At 37.3% G+C, this 13,710-nt stretch overlaps 1 long non-coding RNA gene and 1 other non-coding gene across 2 annotated transcripts; one reads left to right on the top strand and one right to left on the bottom strand.

Annotated features, from left to right (window-relative positions):
* Window positions 1-2,479: 2,479 nt before the first annotated feature.
* Window positions 2,480-3,174, top strand: LOC128286661 (uncharacterized). Its single transcript, XR_008277280.1, has 2 exons — window positions 2,480-2,533; window positions 2,874-3,174. It is a non-coding gene; the product is annotated as an uncharacterized LOC128286661 (long non-coding RNA).
* An 8,149-nt stretch (window positions 3,175-11,323) lies between these two features.
* Window positions 11,324-11,430, bottom strand: LOC128287400 (small nucleolar RNA R71). The gene has a single exon (XR_008278100.1). It is a non-coding gene; the product is annotated as a small nucleolar RNA R71 (small nucleolar RNA).
* Between the last annotated feature and the right edge of the window lie 2,280 nt (window positions 11,431-13,710).

Below are 13,710 nucleotides of genomic sequence, written 5' to 3'. Positions count from 1 at the left end.
CCTTACGAGGCTTTGTGCGATCGTAAATGCCGTACACCATTGTTTTGGACCGAGCTCGGTGAAAGTAAAATTTTCTGAGTGGACTTGATTAAAGATCTTTGACAGAAAGTAAAAGTAATCCGTGAAAGTTTAAAGACGTACCGCAGTCATCGAAATCGTCTGTGGATTTGAAACGAAAAGACATTGAGTATCGTGGGAGATAAAGTGTTTCTTAAAGTTTCGCCTTGGAAAAAGATACTCATATTTGACCGTAAAGGCAAATTGAGTCCGAGGTTCATCGGGCCATATGAAGTCTCCGAACGAGTCGGTCCAATTGCATATCGATTGATTTTGCCTCCCGAACTTGAGAAGATTCACGGCGTCTTTCATGTTTCGATGCTTGACGCTATAGATCGATCCATCGCATATAATTAGTCCATCGAGGTCGAAATTCAAGCCGATATGAGTTATGAAGAAGAACCGATTCGTATCCTAGCTCGTGAAGTGAAGGAGTTGCTAAACAAAAGGGTTCCGTTAGTAAAAGTGTTATGGCTCAAACACGGGATGGAAGAAGCTACTTGGGAACCGAGAACTTTATGAAAGAGCGATACCCAAACCTATTTACGGTAAGATTTTCGGGACAAAAATTTCTTAAGTGGGGAGAGTTGTGACACCCAAAATTGACCCTAGTCGGGAAGTGGTTTGGGACCGCTAAACCGAAGTCACCGAAATGTTTGAGCGTAATATTTATTATCTATAATATGTATTTATGAATGTGTGAAAATTTCAAGCTTGATTTAGTCGATTGCATGTGAATTCAGTTATTAGGACTTGTGTGACACTTTTGAAATGTGATAGGCTAATCTATAAGGACCTAATAGTGCATGTAATCAAAGGGAGGACTTGCATGTCAAATTTCCCCCTAATAGCTAGTGGCCGCCATGACAAGGATTATGGGCAAAAACATGTCATAAAACATGTTGTGACAATGGTGTATGTTAGAAAAAATAAAATAATGAGCATGGGAATTGAATAATGAAAGGAAGAAAAAAAATTAGTTCATCCTCTTCATTCTCTCTTGGCCAAAAATTCTAAGGAAGAAGGAGGGAGTTTTTGCTTCATGTTTGGTTTGGAAGAGGATTAGGAAGAGGTTTGGCCATACTTGTATCAAGATTAAGGTATGTTTGATGTTGTGCCATGAGATTCATGCATGTCTTTGGTTGCTAACTTGATGTTCTTATTAGCCATGGTTCAAATCCTTGCTATGTCATGGGGATGGTATTCGGCCAAGGTGGATTTTGTGTTAATGCCATTGCATGTTAAATATGAAGCTTGCTAATGATACATGTGATGGTGGATTGATGGCTCTTGGACTTTCTTTTTAGCATTTTTGAGTGAGACATCAAGTTCTTTGTTTAACCATGACCAAAATCGAAATGGTATGGTGTTGTGATGTATTCGGCCATGGTACATCCATAAGTATAATTTATGCTTATTGCATGGTAGGTAAGATTTGTGTTTTGGATTTATGTTCATGTTTAGTTATAATCAACTTTGAGATTCGGCTCTAGCATATATATATATATATATATATATATGTTTGCACATGATGTATTGGTATGACATATATACTATCTCAAGGTATATATTTACATATGATGATGTTTGGTTATGAAGTAAATGATTGATGCGTATTGAGTTACAATATGGAATGCGTTAGTGAGTAAAATGTATGCCGTTTATGTGTGGTATTAAGTGTATAATTGGCCTCAACATGGACATGCATATTTGGCCACATGAGGGGGATTGGTGTGCATGCATTCGGTTAGAGGCAAGCATATTGATGCCTATTCTTGGCTTAGAAAATTGACTAAGGAGAGTACTAACTAATGTGTTGAGTTTGATTCATGATCTCCGTACATATGTGACTTTAATGTCTAATGAAAATATGTGGGCTAAGTACCTTGAATTCCTCTTCGATGCTCAAATGATTAAATCAATTTATTTGTTAAATTAAGCTCAAGAGCAAAGGGAGCTAAATCGATAAAGGGAAGGAAAAAGTGGTCGAATAGCCATCGGAATCATTCGACAACATCCGAGGTAAGTTCTTGAGTAATAGAGCTTAAATTATGATTTGCTTAGATCATGTCTCAAGTAAATCAAATCATGCTCTTTGTGTGTGGATATTGAACCGAAATGTGCAAGAGTGATAAGTGTATTGTATTTGAGTTTTGCTAATGAAAATGAAATACGAATGTGTCATGATTTAGTGTTAAATGTGCATGTTTATTGAATGGTGTCGGGCTAAGTCCCAAGGCTTTTGTGCTAAGTGACTAAATCCGGTCAATTCTCAAGGCATTTGTGCGAGTTACCAAAACCGGGTTAAGTCCCGAAGGCATTTGTGCGAGTTACCAAAACCGGTCAAGTCCGAAGGCATTCGTATGCGAGTTACTAAATCCGGGCTAATTCCCGAAGGCAATTGTGCGAATCACTATAACCGGGCAATGTCCCGAAGACAATCGAGCGAGTCGCTATATCCGGTTAAATTCCGAAGGTACGTGATTCGGAAATGAACGATCTTGCTGTAAAAATCCCAGTTAATACGCTTGAAAAGTTCCAGCAATGAGGTATGTTCGTATGTGCATTGGAATAGTTGAGTTCCTTCGAACAATATTCGCTCAGTTGAGTAATGAGCTTCCGGTATTTGGCTAAGATGATCCCTTATGTATGAACATAGGGGTTGGAATGTAAAGTAGAAATGATTTGAAAGTATGTATATACGGAATTATCCGTTTAGTTATATGAATGCTATACCTCTGTTGTGCTTAAATTCTTCGCTCAAAACTTACTAAGCATAAATTGCTTACTCGTTTCTTTGTTTCTTTGTTTTATAGATTTTGGCTCGTCAGCTATCGGACTCGGGATTTTTGGAAGTCGAAGTCTCCCACACTATCAAAGCCCCCTTTTTGGTACAATTTTGGTTGAGCTTTGAAATGGCATGTATAGGACTACCCTTTGTTGTTTTTCAAGTACTTTTTGTGATGTATGTGTATGCGGCCATGCGAAAATGGCTCGTAGAAGTGGAGTATGGCATTAGACCATTTGTGTTTATGTATATATGTATGGTTTCATGATGTGACTATGGACTGGAATGGAAGTGTTGGGCAAATGATCAGCCATTGGAATGGCTAAAAATTTCTTAAGTGGGGAGAGTTGTGACAGCCCAAAATTGACCCTAGTCGAAGTGGTTTCGGACCGCTAAACCGAGTCACCGAAATGTTTGAGCGTAATATTTATTATCTATAATATGTATTTATGAATGTGTGAAAATTTCAAGCTTCGATTTAGTCGATTGCATGTGAATTCAGTTATTAGGACTTGTGTGACACTTTTGAAATGTGATAGGCTAATCTATAAGGACCTAATAGTGCATGTAATCAAAAGGGAGGACTTGCATGTCAAATTTCCCCCCCTAATAGCTAGTGGCCGGCCATGACAAGGGATTATGGGCAAAAACATGTCATAAAACATGTTGTGACAATGGTGTATGTTAGAAAAAAATAAAATAATGAGCATGGGAATTGAATAATGAAAGGGAAGAAAAAAAAAATTAGTTCATCCTCTTCATTCTCTCTTGGCCAAAAATTCTAAGGAAGAAGGAGGGAGTTTTTGCTTCATGTTTGGTTTGGAAGAGGATTAGGAAGAGGTTTGGCCATACTTGTATCAAGATTAAGGTATGTTTGATGTTGTGCCATGAGATTCATGCATGTCTTTGGTTGCTAACTTGATGTTCTTATTAGCCATGGTTCAAATCCTTGCTATGTCATGGGGATGGTATTCGCCAAGGTGGATTTTGTGTTAATGCCATTGCATGTTAAATATGAAGCTTGCTAATGATACATGTGATGGTGGATTGATGGCTCTTGGACTTTCTTTTTAGCATTTTGAGTGAGACATCAAGTTCTTTGTTTAACCATGACCAAAATCGAAATGGTATGGTGTTGTGATGTATTCGGCCATGGTACATCCATAAGTATAATTTATGCTTATTGCATGGTAGGTAAGATTTGTGTTTTGGATTTATGTTCATGTTTAGTTATAATCAACTTTGAGATTCGGCTCTAGCATATATATATATATATATATATATATGTTTGCACATGATGTATTGGTATGACATATATACTATCTCAAGGTATATATTTACATATGATGATGTTTGGTTATGAAGTAAATGATTGATGCGTATTGAGTTACAATATGGAATGCGTTAGTGAGTAAAATGTATGCCGCTTATGTGTGGTATTAAGTGTATAATTGGCCTCAACATGGACATGCATATTTGGCCACATGAGGGGATTGGTGTGCATGCATTCGGTTAGAGGCAAGCATATTGATGCCTATTCTTGGCTTAGAAAATTCGCTAAGGAGAGTACTAACTAATGTGTTGAGTTTGATTCATGATCTCCGTACATATGTGACTTTAATGTCTAATGAAAATATGTGGGCTAAGTACCTTGAATTCCTCTTCGATGCTCAAATGATTAAATCAATTTATTTGTTAAATTAAGCTCAAGAGCAAAGGGAGCTAAATCGATAAAGGGAAGGAAAAAGTGGTCGAATAGCCATCGAATCATTCGACAACATCCGAGGTAAGTTCTTGAGTAATAGAGCTTAAATTATGATTTGCTTAGATCATGTCTCAAGTAAATCAAATCATGCTCTTTGTGTGTGGATATTGAACCGAAATGTGCAAGAGTGATAAGTGTATTGTATTTGAGTTTTGCTAATGAAAATGAAATACGAATGTGTCATGATTTAGTGTTAAATGTGCATGTTTATTCAATGGTGTCCGGCTAAGTCCCAAGGCTTTTGTGCTAAGTGACTAAATCCGGTCAATTCTCAAGGCATTTGTGCGAGTTACCAAAACCGGGTTAAGTCCCAAGGCATTTGTGCGAGTTACCAAAACCGGTCAAGTCCCAAGGCATTCGTGCGAAGTTACTAAATCCGGGCTAATTCTCAAGGCAATTATGCGAATCACTATAACCGGGCAATGTCCCAAGACAATCGAGCGAGTCGCTATATCCGGTTAAATTCAAGGTACGTGATTCGAAATGAACGATCTTGCTGTAAAAATCCCAGTTAATACGCTTGAAAAGTTCCAGCAATGAGGTATGTTCAGTATGTGCATTGGAATAGTTGAGTTCCTTGAACAATATTCGCTCGGTTGAGTAATGAGCTTCCGTATTTGGCTAAGATGATCCCTTATGTATGAACATAGGGGTTGGAATGTAAAGTAGAAATGATTTGAAAGTATGTATATACGGAATTATCCGTTTAGTTATATGAATGCTATACCTCTGTTGTGCTTAAATTCTTCGCTCAAAACTTACTAAGCATAAATTGCTTACTCCGTTTCTTTGTTTCTTTGTTTTATAGATTTTGGCTCGTCATTCATCGGACTCGGGATTTTTGGAAGTCGAAGTCTCCCACACTATCAAAGCCCCTTTTGGTACAATTTTGGTTGAGCTTTGAAATGGCATGTATAGGACTACCCTTTGTTGTTTTTCAAGTACTTTTTGATGATATGTGTGTACGGCCATGCGAAAATGGCTCGTAGAAGTGGAGTATGGCATTAGACCATTTGTGTTTATGTATATATGTATGGTTTCATGATGTGACTATGGACTGGAATGGAAGTGTTGGGCAAATGATCAGCCATTGGAATGGCTAAATATGATTATATGTGGACCTATGTATGACAAAACTCTAGTTGGTCCATGGAAACCACGAAATAGGTAAAGTTTACCTTGAAAACAGATGCTGACAGTAGCAGTGGTGTGGATTTGAAAAATCACTAAAATTTGTAGGAATGGAATTAAATGGGGAATAAATTATTTAAATGAACCTTGATGAATCTACTTTCATATGGAAGAAACGAAATGGTCATATGAGTTATATGTTAAGAGATATTAAAGTTCTCGTGGAACAGGGCCAGAACAGTTTCTGGATTCCCTGTTCCGAATTTGGAAATTCATTGTAAATTAACCAGAGATAATTAGGAGTCATGCCATATATGTATAGATTACTATTTGAGTCTAGTTTCTATAGAAACAAACGGCATCAGTATTAAAGCCCTGTACAGGGAGATATCCAAGTTGTAATGCATGAAGGTCAGTGTAGTCAAACCCTGAAATAGGGGAGACTTTAACTAATAAACTGTACTAATTTGCTTGACCAAAAATTCTAGAAAAAAATTTGTAGATGGAAATATGAGTCTAGTTTCAGGAAAAAATTACAAAACTGATTTTCGAGTTTTGAAACTCAAGATATGATTTTTAAGGCGACAGTGATGCAGTAACTAGCTTGTCTGGAAATTTTTTTTTAAATGGACTGTGAAAACAATTAAGTTAAGTCTGTGTGCACCTTGTGTTCGACTCCGGTAACGGACTCGGGTACGGGGTGTTACACTTGGTTGGCCACTCGAAGAGCCATCAGCAAAGGAGCAAAGCGAAGGAACGAAGGAGCCCTCATCAGTCAGAGTATTGGGTGACAACCACTTTGAATTGGGTTTAATCTTTCTTACTTTAATTTAATTCAAGAATGTTTGCTATGTGTTCTTTGTTCTTGTTTACAACAATGATAGCTTAATTTTATTTAAGCTAGGATGATTGTTTTGATTTAATAATAATTATTTGATTCATGCTTATAATATTTGTGCCTAAATCGATCATGTTTTCAATTAAAATCAAGTCTGTATTTCGTTCATACGTGATTGAAATGCACCTGAATTAGCTAAGTGATCCTAACCAGACAACAGCTAATGGATGCATAATTGAAATGAGCATGCTCGATTTAGATCCTAACCCAATGAAATTGCAGGTTGCATAACATCCCTAACCAGGCTCTGTTATCTGCATAGTTTTTAGATTTGTGTGATTAAACTGTTTCAAACCTAACACGTCCTTGTTACCTCGCACAAATACTAAGAAACCCTTAGTAAATAAGGATCAGTAAAATACGTATTTTCTAAGTAAATGATTCCAAAAGAACCTAACGTGGTTTCCAAACTCATGAAAGATCGAGTTGCCATTGAATGTTTTTCCGAATATTGATAAGCATGTTGATAATAATTTGAGTTTAATTAAAGTAATTGTCTTAGCTTATTTATGTTATAGTTGTTGCTTATTGTGTTAATTCTGCTAAAATCTATCTCATTCATATAGTTTGCATACTTAGGATAAATTGCATTAGGGATCATTGCATTTAGTTTCATATACTTAATTTTTCGTCACTTCTCAATTATATTGTTTTTATTTACCAAATTGTTAATACATTTTTACAAATTAAGTGACTTAGCACAAATACAATCCTTGTGGAGACGATAACTCGATACTTACTTATTACTTGATAACGATTGTGTACACTTGCACAAACCCGAGCGTTACAAGTTTTTGGAGCCGTTGCCGGGGATTGTCAACTGTTGCCATAGTCATTTTTTGTAAAATTATTTATTTTCAATTTGGTTACTTTTAACATTACTAACTTATTCTTTTTAATTTTATGATTTTTTAGGGGTTTATGAGCATAGATCGGATTATCGATTTACTCCCAGTAGACCCTGAAATTGAGCAAACTTTTAGACAAAGAAGACGTGAACAAATAGCTCAGAGACAAACGAGATGGACCTTGGAAATCAAAATCAAGACCAAGGTAATAAAGCCGAACATGTACGAAATCCTATCCTCATTGCCGATGATAAGGATCGATGCATTAGACAATATGCTGTGCCGCTTTTCAATAACTTAAATCCGGGAATTAGAAGGCCTGATATTGAGGCAACCCAATTCAAATTGAAACCAGTGATGTTTCTGTAACACCCCGAACCCGAGACCATCGCCGGTGTCGGACACGAGGGGTTAACGAGACAAATCCTCTTAAAGAACCGACCAATTCGGCATTTCCAGACAGGCTGGAAACTGCGTCACCGTCGCCTTAAAAATCATATCTTGAGTTTCAAAACTCGGAAACTGATTTCGTAAATTTTCCCTGAATTTAGACTCATATATCCATCCATGGATTTATTTCTAGAATTTTTGGTTGGGCCAATTGGTACAGTTTATTAGTTAAAGTCACCCATGTTACAGGGGTCGACTATGCTGACCTTTGCGCGTTACAACTTGAATATCTCTCTGTACAGGGCTTTAATACTGGTTCCGTTTTTTCTAATGAAACTAGACTCAAAATGGAATCTGCACATATAAGGCATGACTTCTAATTCTTTCTGGATAATTTATAGTAAATTTTCAAAGTCGCGATAGGGGACCCAGAAACCGTTCTGGCCCTGTCTCACGAGAACTTTAATATCTCTCGGTATACTGTTCATATGATCGTTTCGTTACTTTCATATGAAAATAGACTCGTCAAGGTTCGTTTACATAACTTATTCACAATTTAATACCCTTCCTACAAATTTTGGTGATTTTTCACATCCACGTCACTGCAACTTGGCAGCATCCATTTTTAAGGTAGGCCTTACCTATTTTGTAGTTTCCATGGACCAACTATAGTCTAGTCATACATAGGTCCTCCTATGATCATGTTTAGCCATTCCAATGGCTGATCATGTGACCAACACTCCCATTCCAATCCATAATAACATCATGAAACCATATAAAATTACAAACCACAAATGGTCTAATTCAGTACTCCACTTTTACGAACCATTTTGCATGGCCGTACATATATACATCACAAAAGCACTTGAAAACAACCGAGGGTAGTCCTATACATGCCATATCCAAAGTTCAACTAAAAGAGTACCAAAATGGGGCTTTGATAGTATGGATGACTTCGACTTCAAGGATCCCGAATCCGATAGCTAACGAGCAAAATCTATAAGACAGAGAAACAGAGGAAACGGAGTAAGCAATTTATGCTTAGTAAGTTTGAGCAAGAAGTTCCAGCACAACAAAAGCTTAGCATTCATAAAGCTAACGGATAATTTCATATGTACAAACTCTCAATATCATACTCATTTCACATTTCAACCCCTATGATCATACATAAGGGATCACCTTAGTCACATACCGGAAACTCATTACTCGACTGAGCGAATATTATTCAAGGAATCAACGATTCAAGCTCATATGAACATACCTCATTGCTGGAATTTTTCTCAAGCGCATTAACTGAAATTTTACAGCAAGATTGCTTATTCTAGAATCACGTACCTTGAATTTAACCGGATATAACGACTCGCTCAAATGCCTTCGGACGAAGCCGGTTATAGCGACTTGCACGAATGCCTTGGGACTTAACCCGGTTTAGTAACTTGCACAAAGCCTTGGATTAGCCGGATTTATTAACTCGCACGAATGCCTTCGGATCCTAGTCCGGATATAGTCACTTAGCACAAAGCCTTGGGACTTAGCCGGACATCATTCAATAACCGAGCACAATTGTCAATAAATTATGACACATTCGTATTTCATTTTCAATAGCAAAACTCAAACACAAGGCACTTTTACACTTGCAATTTCGGCTCAATAGCCACACACAAAGAGCATGATTTTAATTTGCTTTAAACATGATCTAATCATTTCAAATTTAAGCTCTATTACTCAAGAACTTACCTTGGATGTTGTCGAGCGATTTCGACGGCTACTCGACTACTTTTTCCTTCCCTTTATCGGATTTAGCTCCCCTCTGCTCTTGAGCTTAATTTGACAAATAAATTGATTTAATCATTTGAGCATCGAAAGAGGAATTCAAGGTACTTAGCCAATATATATACTCATTTGGCATCAAAGTCGCATATGTACGAAATCATGAGTCGAACTCAACACATTAGTTAATATTCCTCTTAGCCGAATTTTCTAAGCCAAGAATAGGCATCAATATGCTTGCCTCTAACCGAGTGCATGCACACCAATTTCCCCTCATGTGGCCGAATATGCATGTCCATGTTGAGGCCAATTATACACTTTATACCACACCAAAAAAAACAGCATACATTTACTAACTAATGCATTCCATAATGTAACTCAATACACATCTATCATTTCCTTCATGATCGAAACATCATCACAAGCAAATATACACCTTGAAATAGTATATATGTCATACCAATACATCATGTACAACATATATACATATATATATGCTAGAGCCGAATCTCAAGTTGATTGTAACTAAACACGAACAAAATTTCAAAACACAAATCTTACTTTCCATGCAATGAGCATAAATCACACTTTTGGATGTACCATGGCGAATACATCACAACACCATAATTTTGGTCATGATTAAACAAAAACTTAGCATCTCATTCAAAATGCTAAAAGAAAATCTAAGAGTCCTCAATGCCCCCATCACATGTATCATTATCAAGCTTGATATTTAGCATGCAATGGCATTTACACCACATTTACTTTGGCGAATTTCATTCCCATGACATTGCAAAGATTTGAACCATGGGCTACCAAGAACATCAAGCTAGCAACTAAAAACATGCATGAATTTCATGGCACAATCTCAAACATACCTTAATCTTGATGCAAGTTTAGCCAACCTCTTCCTAATCCTCTTCCAAAACAAACATGAAGCAAAATTCCTTCCTTCCTCTAGTATTTTCGATCAAGAGAGAATGCAAGGTTGGATGAACAATTTTTTCTTTTTTCATCTACAATACACGGCAATGGGGTTTCACACTCACACTCACATTTTTTTTTTCTTTTCTTTCTTTATTACCCATGCTTATTTGTTTATTATTTCTCCCTAATGCCCAACAAAACATGTTTCATGACTTGTTTAGCCCATGATTCCTTGTCATGGCCGGCCACTACAACTTGAGGGGGAAATTTGACATGCAAGTCCTCCCCTTTGACTACATGCACTATTAGGTCCTTATAGATTAGCCTTTCACTTTTCAAAAGTGTCACACAAGTCCTACTAACTGAATTCACATGCAATCGGCTAAATCGGAACTTGAAATTTTCACACATTCATAATTACATATTCTAGACAATAAATTTTACATTCAAACATTTCGGTGACTCGGTTTAGCGGTCCCGAAACCACTTCCCGGCTAGGGTCAGTTTTGGGCTATCACAACTTCAAATGCTACAAACGGTGGGCCAATTTAGTGGTATGCCCATGGAAGATCCACTCATTCAAGATAGCCGGTGTGACTGAAGATGCACTGAGGTTAAAGTTGTTTCCGTACTCTTTGCGAGATCGAGTATGAGCATGGCTCAATTCATTGCCATCAAGTTCTATATCTACATGGCAAGAATTAGCAAAGAGATTTTTGGTTAAGTATTTCTCGCCTCGCAAAAATGCTAAGTTGAGGAACGAGATCACAATTTTCCAACAATTGGATAACGAGTCTTTGTATGAGGCTTGTGAGTGATTCAAGGAGTTACTTTGTAAGTGTCCTCATCATGGGATTCTTCATTGTATCCAGTTGGAGACATTCTATAATTGTCTCAATGCACATACAAGATTGATGGTAGATGCTTCTGCGAATGGTGCAATTTTTTCTAAGTCTTATAATGAGGTTTATGAGATCATCGAGAGGATCGCGAGCAACAACTATCAATGGCCAACAAATCGAATAGCTTCAGGAAGACGTGTAGTCGGAGTTCATGAAGTGTCACTTTGTTATCAGCTCAGGTATCGTCTATTTCCTCTATGTTAAAGTAGTTTACCGCTAATGGTGCTAATAATTTTGCAGCTCAGCCACCAAGTCCGTTTGAAGTAGTTTCCTTTGTACTGTGGGGAAAGTCATTTTTTCAAGAATTGCCCATTGAATCCCGAGTCAGTATACTATGTGGGGAACCAACATCAAAATAAGAGTGGACAAGGACCCCAGTCCAACTTCTATAATCCTTCATGGTGTAATCACCCCAACTTTTCTTGGACCAACCAAGGAAGTGGACCAAACAACAACTTTATGCAGCATAGACCCAACCAATCTCAGGGGTTTAATTAGCAAGCTCCAAAACCACCTCAAGCTGAATCATTAAATAGTTTGGAAAACTTGTTGAAAGCATACATGGCAAAGAATGACGCTTTGATCCAGAGTCAAGCAGCAGCACTAAAAAATTTGGAAAACCAAATGGGTTAGTTAGCTACGGAGCTTCGTAATATACCACAAGGAACCTTGCCAAGCGATACTGAGAATCCAAGAAATTTGGGTAAAGAACAATCAAGGCAGTGGCATTGCGAAGTGGTAAAATTCTGGAACCCCGATTGATTGATGTTGAGGATGAGATTGTTGAAAAGGAGGAAAATCAACCAGCTGTTGAAGTCCCTACACCAAAAGAGTCAGAATCTGCAAAGACTGACAAGGTAAATCCTAATTTAGTGAATTCAGATACTTTTAACATCTTCTTTGGATGCAGATTTACCTACTCAGAAGAGTGGTCCGGTTCAACCAAAAATTCCATCACCTCCATATCCACAAAGATTGTAGCAACACAAGTAGAAACAGGAGGTGCAATTCAAGAAGTTTTTGGTTGTTCTGAAGCAATTACACATCAATATTCCATTGGTGGAGGCTTTAGAAGAAATGCTGAATTATGTGAAGTTTATGAAGGATGTACTATCCAAGAAAAAACAATTGAGTGAGCATGAGACTGTCACTCTGACAAAGGAGTGCAGTATGTTCCTGCAGAACAGGATGCCACCGAAATTGAAGGATTCAAGAAGCTTTACAATACCCTGTAACATTGGTGAATCTTATTATGGTAAAACTTTGTGTGACTTAGGAGCAAGTATCAACTTGATGCCTAAATTTATTTTCAATATGCTAGAGATAGAAGAAGTAAGACCTACAACTGTGACGCTCCAGCTAGTGGATCGATCTTTAGCATACCCCGAAAGAAAGATCGAGGATATTTTGGTAAGTGTCGATAAATTTATTTTTCTTGTTGATTTCATTATTCTAGATTTTGAAGCAGATAAGGAAGTACCAATTATCCTTGAGAGACCTTTCCTAGCCATGGGAAGAATGTTAATTGATATGCAGAAAGGCGAATTCACCGTGCGAGTTTAAGACAATCAGGTAACTTTTAACATTCTTAAAGCGATGAAATTTCCCAATCCGACAAAAGAATGCTCAGTTATGGAAGAAATAGAAACCTTGATTTCTGTGGAAAGGCTTATTGAAGAAGATCCATTGGAGAAAGCCTTAGGGTTTGACCCTTTGAAGGATGAAGAAGGTGAAGAAAACATGGCTGTGATGGAAGCCAACTCGAGGAATTTTATTCAATCCAATCAGTTTGAACTGTTGGAGTTGGAAGTCAGAGAATTTGTGTAATCCAAATTGTCAATCGAAGAACCACCTACACTCGAACTAAAGGTACTTTCTTTCCATTTGAAATATGTTTATTTAGGTAATTATTCTACTTTACCTGTGATTATTTCAGCTGAGCTGACAAAAGATCAAGAGGAGCAATTAATTTCTGTTCTAAAGAAATTTGGGAAAGCAATTGGTTGGACTATAGCTGATATTCGAGGTATAAGCCCTTCATTTTGCATGCATAAAATTATTCTAGAGGAAGGTGAAAAAGCTCAAATTGATGGGCAAATAAGCTTAATCCTATTATGAAGGAAGTTGTGAGAAAGGAAGTGATCAAATGGTTAGATGTAGGAATCATCTATCCAATTTTAGATAGTTCATGGGTAAGTCCGGTACAGTGTGTGCCAAAGAAAGGTGAAATTACG

The sequence above is a fragment of the Gossypium arboreum genome, chromosome 13, assembly GCF_025698485.1.
Source record: "Gossypium arboreum isolate Shixiya-1 chromosome 13, ASM2569848v2, whole genome shotgun sequence".
Taxonomy (NCBI): Eukaryota; Viridiplantae; Streptophyta; class Magnoliopsida; order Malvales; family Malvaceae; genus Gossypium; species Gossypium arboreum.
Note: the sequence above shows the minus strand (reverse complement) of the source record. Positions and strands in the feature narration are given on the sequence as shown.